Consider the following 8,247-nt stretch of genomic DNA (forward strand, 5'->3'; position numbering starts at 1 on the left):
GTCAAGCTTGTGTCTTATAAGAAGTTTGTCCAAACAAATCGCCTTCATGGTTTGTAACTGTTAAGCATGCAACAGAGGAGCTTCCTTCAGCCTATGTGCAAGATCCAGGACCAAGCTGTGGGGTGGATTTGTGGTAAAAAGGAGAAACAACTGTAAGAAAAGAGGGCTCTGGCCTAGACTGACCTGTCACTCAGGATGTTTCTTCCTTTAACCATTGCTGTTTATGGGAGCTTGCTCTGTGCAATTTGGCTGTCGTGTTGCCTATACTACAACAGAGACTACACTTCAAAAAGCACTGAGTTGGCCGCAAAGCACTTTGGGAGATCCTGAGGGCGCGAGAAATGCTTTATAAATGCAAGTACTTTCTTTTCTTTCTTCAACCTAGACATGGAGCTGACTGGTACTGTCCCAAAGTGTGTGGCCTGCAGTAGCAATTTGTAGTACAAGAGAAATGCCTAGAGATTTAAAACTGACGTCAACTGAGTCAACATTAACCACTATGGTTGCTGAGTTTTGAAGGTTAAAATCTGCAAGGAATTATTATATTAAGTAACAATTTGTGTGTGTGTTTTTAGATATTTTTTTTTATTCGTTCACGGGATGTGGGCGTCGCTGGCAAGGCCGGCATTTATTGCCCATCCCTAATTGCCCTCGAGAAGGTGGTGGTGAGCCGCCTTCTTGAACCGCTGCAGTCCGTGTGGTGACGGTTCTCCCACAGTGCTGTTAGGAAGGGAGTTCCAGGATTTTGACCCAGCGACAATGAAGGAACGGCGATATATTTCCAAGTCGGGATGGTGTGTGACTTGGAGGGGAACGTGCAGGTGGTGTTGTTCCCATGCGCCTGCTGCCCTTGTCCTTCTAGGTGGTAGAGGTCGCGGGTTTGGGAGGTGCTGTCGAAGAAGCCTTGGCGAGTTGCTGCAGTGCATCCTGTGGATGGTGCACACTGCAGCCACAGTGCGCTGGTGGTGAAGGGAGTGAATGTTTAGGGTGGTGGATGGGGTGCCAATCAAGCGGGCTGCTTTATCTTGGATGGTGTCGAGCTTCTTGAGTGTTGTTGGAGCTGCACTCATCCAGGCAAGTGGAGAGTATTCCATCACACTCCTGACTTGTGCCTTGTAGATGGTGGAAAGGCTTTGGGGAGTCAGGAGGTGAGTCACTCGCCGCATAATACCCAGCCTCTGACCTGCTCTCGTAGCCACAGTATTTATATGGCTGGTCCAGTTAAGTTTCTGGTCAATGGTGACCCCCAGGATGTTGATGGTGGGGGATTCGGCGATGGTAATGCCGTTGAATGTCAAGGGGAGGTGGTTGGACTCTCTCTTGTTGGAGATGGTCATTGCCTGGCACTTATCTGGCGTGAATGTTACTTGCCACTTATCAGCCCAAGCCTGGATGTTGTCCAGGTCTTGCTGCATGCAGGCTCGGACTGCTTCATTATCTGAGGGGTTGCGAATGGAACTGAACACTGTGCAGTCATCAGCGAACATCCCCATTTCTGACCTTATGATGGAGGGAAGGTCATTGATGAAGCAGCTGAAGATGGTTGGGCCTAGGACACTGCCCTGAGGAACTCCTGCAGCAATGCCCTGGGGCTGAGATGATTGGCCTCCAACAACCACTACCATCTTCCTTTGTGCTAGGTATGACTCCAGCCACTGGAGAGTTTTCCCCCTGATTCCCATTGACTTCAATTTTACTAGGGCTCCTTGGTGCCACACTCGGTCAAATGCTGCCTTGATGTCAAGGGCAGTCACTCTCACCTCACCTCTGGAATTCAGCTCTTTTGTCCATGTTTGGACCAAGGCTGTAATGAGGTCTGGAGCCGAGTGGTCCTGGCGGAACCCAAACTGAGCATCGGTGAGCAGGTTATTGGTGAGTAAGTGCCGCTTGATAGCACTGTCGACGACACCTTCCATCACTTTGCTGATGATTGAGAGTAGACTGATGGGGCGGTAATTGGCCGGATTGGATTTGTCCTGCTTTTTGTGGACAGGACATACCTGGGCAATTTTCCACATTGTCGGGTGGATGCCAGTGTTGTAGCTGTACTGGAACAGCTTGGCTAGAGGCGCAGCTAGTTCTGGAGCACAAGTCTTCAGCACTACAGCTGGGATGTTGTCAGGGCCCATAGCCTTTGCTGTATCCAGTGCACTCAGCCGTTTCTTGATATCACGTGGAGTGAATCGAATTGGCCGAAGACTGGCTTCCGTGATGGTGGGGATATCGGGAGGAGGCTGAGATGGATTATCCACTCGGCACTTCTGGCTGAAAATGGTTGCAAACGCTTCAGCCTTGTCTTTTGCACTCACGTGCTGGACTCCGCCATCATTGAGAATGGGGATGTTTGCAGAGCCTCCTCCTCCCGTTAGTTGTTTAATTGTCCACCACCATTCACGACTGGATGTGGCAGGACTGCTCATCTTAGCTGAAATGGCAGTAAGGTACTACAATTGGCTACAGCAGCCCTGGATTAGGGAGGGGAAGACTGCTCATGCTCTCTCCGTCTGATCACTGACCAGGGACCCTTGCTGGAAGCATGCTTGTGTGGACTATATGTGAAGACCCTTCATGTGGAACTCAGCTGTGATCTCCCCCACTCCCCCTGCTGGTCAAATAGGATCTCACTGTCAAAGGCCCACACATGAACATCTTGGACCAGTTACTGGTAAGGAACCGGCACCTTTGGAACTATATCCCAGCAAAGAGTCAACTCTTTATGGAGAAGATAGAAAATTGCCGACAAAAATAAAAGATTTAGTTTACTCAATAATAGAATTTCAGGCAATACAATTTGAAACACTAGCAATCATAAAAGCACTTTCAGAATACAAAATATACCATTGGAATCTGGACAGGAGTGGTCTGATCTCAAAGGAGGTATACCTAGAAACTGTCTGAATGTGTCTGTTTAGCTGGGCAGCTTTTTGTTAGCTCTTCTGAATTTTGTAGATTGGTATGTGTAGAAATTACAGAGATGAGACGCATCAATTCTCAATGAATAGAGATTTCTTTGATTGCAACAGAACTGCAGATATATGCAGACCTTGTCCTCACCAATCTACCTGTTGCAAATGCATCTGTCCGTGACAGTATTGGTAGGAGTGACCACCGCACAGTCCTCGTGGAGATGAAGTCCCGTCTTCGCACTGAGGACACCATCCAACGTGTTGTGTGGCACTACCACCGTGCTAAATGGGATAGATTCAGAACAGATCTAGCAGCTCAAAACTGGGCATCCATGAGGCGCTGTGGGCCATCAGCAGCAGCAGAATTGTATTCCAGCACAATCTGTAACCTTATGGCCTGGCATATTCCTCACTCTACCATTACCAACAAGCCAGGGGATCAACCCTGGTTCAATGAGGAGTGTAGAAGAGCATGCCAGGAGCAGCACCAGGCGTACCTAAAAATGAGGTACCAACCTGGTGAAGCTACAATTCAGGACTACATGCATGCTAAACAGCGGAAGCAACATGCTATAGACAGAGCTAAGCGATTCCACAACCAACGGATCAGATTGAAGCTCTGCAGTCCTGCCACATCCAGTCGTGAATGGTGGTGGACAATTAAACAACTAACGGGAGGTGGAGGCTCTGCAAACATCCCCATCCTCAATGGTGGCGGAGTCCAGCATGTGAGTGCAAAAGACAAGGCTGAAGCGTTTGCAACCATCTTCAGCCAGAAGTGCCGAGTGGATGATCCATCTTGGCCTCCTCCTGATATCCCCACCGTCACGGAAGCCAGTCTTCAGCCAATTCGATTCACTCAACGTGATATCAAGAAACGGCTGAGTGCACTGGATACAGCAAAGGCTATGGGCCCCGACAACATCCCAGCTGTAGTGCTGAAGACTTGTGCTCCAGAACTAGCTGCGCCTCTAGCCAAGCTGTTCCAGTACAGCTACAACACTGGCATCTACCCGACAATGTGGAAAATTGCCCAGGTATATCCTGTCCACAAAAAGCAGGACAAATCCAATCCGGCCAATTACCGCCCCATCAGTCTACTCTCAATCATCAGCAAAGTGATGGAAGGTGTCGTCGACAGTGCTATCAAGCGGCACTTACTCACCAATGACCTGCTCACCGATGCTCAGTTTGGGTTCCGCCAGGACCACTCGGCTCCAGACCTCATTACAGCCTTGGTCCAAACATGGACAAAAGAGCTGAATTCCAGAGGTGAGGTGAGAGTGACTGCCCTTGACATCAAGGCAGCATTTGACCGAGTGTGGCACCAAGGAGCCCTAGTAAAATTGAAGTCAATGGGAATCATGGGGAAAGCTCTCCAATGGCTGGAGTCATACCTAGCACAAAGGAAGATGGTAGTGGTTGTTGGAGGCCAATCATCTCAGCCCCAGGGCATTGCTGCAGGAGTTCCTCAGGGCAGTGTCCTAGGCCCAACCATCTTCAGCTGCTTCATCAATGACTTTCCCTCCATCATAAGGTCAGAAATGGGGATGTTTGCTGATGACTGCACATTGTTCAGTTCCATTCGCAACCCATCAAATAATGAAGCAGTCCGAGCCCGCATGCAGCAAGACCTGGACAACATCCAGGCTTGGGCTCATAAGTGGCAAGTAACATTTGCGCCAGATAAGTGCCAGGCAATGACCATCTCCAACAAGAGAGAGTCTAACCACCTCCCCTTGACATTCAACGGCATTACCATCGCCGAATCCCCCACCATCAACATCCTGGGGGTCACCATTGACCAGAAACTTAACTGGACCAGCCATATAAATACTGTGGCTACAAGAGCAGGTCAGAGGCTGGGTATTCTGTGGCGAGTGACTCACCTCCTGACTCCCCAAAGCCTTTCCACCATCTACAAGGCACAAGCCAGGAGTGTGATGGAATACTCTCCACTTGCTTGGATGAGTGCAGCTCCAACAACACTCAAGAAGCTCGACACCATCCAAGATAAAGCAGCCCGCTTGATTGGCTCCCCATCCACCACCCTAAACATTCACTCCCTTCACCACCGGCGCACTGTGGCTGCAGTGTGTACCATCCACAGGATGCACTGCAGCAACTCGCCATGGCTTCTTCGACAGCACCTCCCAAACCCGCGACCTCTATCACCTAGAAGGACAAGAGCAGCAGGCACATGGGAACAACACCACCTGCACGTTCCCCTCCAAGTCACACACCATCCCGACTTGGAAATATATCGCCGTTCTTTCATTGTCGCTGGGTCAAAATCCTGGAACTCCCTTCCTAACAGCACTGTGGGAGAACCTTCACCACACGGACTGCAGCGGTTCAAGAAGGCGGCTCACCACCACCTTCTCGAGGGCAATTCGGGATGGGCAACAAATGCTGGCCTCGCCAGCGACGCCCACATCCCATGAACGAATAAAAAAAATATATAATTAAAAATCTTATGCCTGTGCTTATGTCCTGTCCATAAAGTCTTATTTCCTGTTGCCATTTTTTTGTCCTACTTTTCTGTCAGTTTTTCCCATTATGAATTCCTGTGTATACATTTAACATTGTCACCATGTAGTTGTACCCTCGCGTCAGTGATGGCGCTATAATCTCCAATTTCCCAGCTTCACCACCACTTATGGAGCTGTCGAGCTGGATCTCCTGATTCCCAGCTTAAACAAAATTAGCACTGAATACAAACTGCTTTGTTTGTTTTCTACAGTTAACTAAATTAACATTTTTTTTGTCTTTTCAAAGTCCAAAAGTTTTAAGTAGAATTCTGTTCAAGTCCCAACTGTTGACTTGGTTGCCCGAACTCCAGTGATGATCTGACTCGACTGTTGCAATCCCCGACTGCAGATTCCAATGGCTACTAGGATGACCGTTGGCGCCCTACAAACCACTCACTTAATCATGACTCGTTGACCCACTACAGTCCTCGTACCCACTGATTGTTGTCTCAAACTTCCCTCGAATCCTGGACCAGAGATCCACACCTCAATCAACCTAACCCATCCCACCCTGTTGGTGACCGGACCGGATTGTTTGAATCCCTGACTGCTTTAGCTGCTTGGCCAACCATTGGAAACAACAAGCTACTCACTAAACCATGGCTGGACCACATACTGCACTCCTGGGTTGCAATGGCTCGACTCTTCCCCGCTGACTGTTTACTCAGCCAATCTACGTCCTCCTCCTAGGCTTAAAAAATTAAGATGCTAGTTTTTATTTTTACTCGATACAAGATGTGATATTTTGAGTTACATTTCTTACTATTTGCTGTTCAAAAATTCTGTTTTCAAAAGCATTTCATATATGAACAACAATAACTTGCACTTATATCGCACCTTTAAGGTAGTAAAACGTCCCAAGGCGCTTCACAGGGGCATTATCAAACAAAATTTGACACCGAGCCACATAAGGAGATATTAGGAGAGGTGGCCAGAAGTTTGGTCGAGAAGATTGGTTTTAAGGACTGACTTAAAGGAGGAGAGAGAGGAGGAGAGATTTAGGGAGGGAATTCCAGAGCTTAGAGTTTAGAGCCTAGGCAGTTGATGGCATGGCCGCCAATGGTGGAGCGAAGGAAATCGGGGATGCGCAAGAACAAATACTTTATTACTGCATATGGTCTCCACTGAAACGCTTTGTAAGTTTAAGTATTCCTACTATTTTTAATCCACTTTTAAATGGACACAATTTATATCTTATGAATGCTATTTTACTACTTCTTGTGTCCAAGGGCCAGATTTTTAGAAACATTTCACAATATATCAGAAGGAGTAATATATTTTTTATTACTATTTATGGGCTTCATTCACAGTTTGCAAATATGATTTGACATTCTGCCCATCTTATCCTTCTGCCCCACCCAAGCGACTCCAGCTCCCAGATTATCTGCCTGCACCTCAAAATACTTCCACCTGTGAGCCACAATACCACAAGAAAATAAATCATTCATTAAGTAACATTCCTTAAACTGCTGCTAACAATTAGTAAATAAATAAATCATTCTACTTCACTCCAAATTAATTCATCCAATCTTCCACATTTAATTTATCACCCATGCGTAATTCCTTTCAGACTCTATATTGATTATTAAATATTAAATTAAAATGACTAATTCATTCATTGCCACCCTGAACCCACTGATGAACTATTAAATAAATATCTAATTATCTTCCTGTTATACATTAAATTTTCCACATTCAATTCCTCTCCTCATTCCATTGTTTTTCTCACTGTGTCTTAAATCTGTAAATATTAAATTAAGTTCCATCCATACCGACTGACATGGAAATAATTTGCTCAGTAACACTTCCTAACCCACTTTCCAAAAATGTAGTAAACTATTCAATCTCTTCAAGCTACAAATTATTTAATTAAATCTTCACACTTTATTTCATATGTTTGCTGAAAGTCTTCAAGCTATCTCAACAACTTGTTAATGTAAGAAAATGTCCAACGGCCCAAAGGAGAAAAGATTCGGAGGGGTAACCAAACATTTAGTCAAAGAGGTGGATGTGTAGGGTACAAGATTGTTCTGGGCCATTTAACTGTGATGAATTTTTGTCTCTTTGATTAATGGAAAACTCAAGCTGTAAGCTAGCCACAAACTACAGACTTTTGTCTACTGCTAAGGAAAACAACAGAAAACAGACATAGAACACAAAAGGTCTCGACTTTGGACACTACATCAAAAAGTAACGATGACAGAGAGACCCCTTTTATGGGAGTCAGAAACCAGAAGACAAAACCTCAAAACTGTATAAAAAGAGAACGACTGTGCTATCGGGAGAAGACAAGGAAGAAGCACTTCAGTAGACACTCCTGGCCCTCCCCAGAACAACGGTCTAGTCAACCCGCATTCTGAACCGAGTTCCCAGTTATGTATACTATTTAGATCTGTTGCTTATTGTTGTTCAGCAATCGAATAAAGTGTTCAGTAATCTTAGTACCAGATTCTGTGGTTGTTGTCTCCAATCAAGGTTAGAACTAGTAATAGAGTTATTTTTCTAAATATAGGGACAGATTATTAATAATAATAATCCTACAAAATTGGCAATCCAATGTGCAGCCTAGATGTTGTGGGACAATTCACAGTTTGATTGCAATTCAATTGACGACTAATTGGAGCAGAGTTAGACAGTTCTCATACTTAGCAACAGAAAAGGGATTATACGCCTTGATTAAATTTATAAAGAAAGGGTTGTCGTAGCCAAGACATTGCATCCTAGTACGGTTGGAGCAAGATGGAAGAGGAAATCCAGAAATATATAGATAAGAAGTTGCCAAAGTGGCAGCAGAAATTTACAGAGGTTTG

The 8,247-nt window shown here is 45.8% G+C and overlaps 1 long non-coding RNA gene across 1 annotated transcript in view; it reads left to right on the top strand.

Moving 5' to 3' along the window:
• The window catches only part of LOC137340459 (uncharacterized), a 42,999-nt gene extending 35,121 nt beyond the window's left edge, over positions 1–7,878 (top strand). The window contains exon 3 of the long non-coding RNA XR_010966815.1: positions 7,523–7,878. This is a non-coding gene — a long non-coding RNA (uncharacterized lncRNA). The remainder of the gene's footprint in view (positions 1–7,522) is intronic.
• The last annotated feature ends 369 nt before the right edge of the window (positions 7,879–8,247 follow it).

The sequence above is a fragment of the Heptranchias perlo genome, chromosome 22 (assembly GCF_035084215.1).
Source record: "Heptranchias perlo isolate sHepPer1 chromosome 22, sHepPer1.hap1, whole genome shotgun sequence".
Classification (NCBI taxonomy): Eukaryota; Metazoa; Chordata; class Chondrichthyes; order Hexanchiformes; family Hexanchidae; genus Heptranchias; species Heptranchias perlo.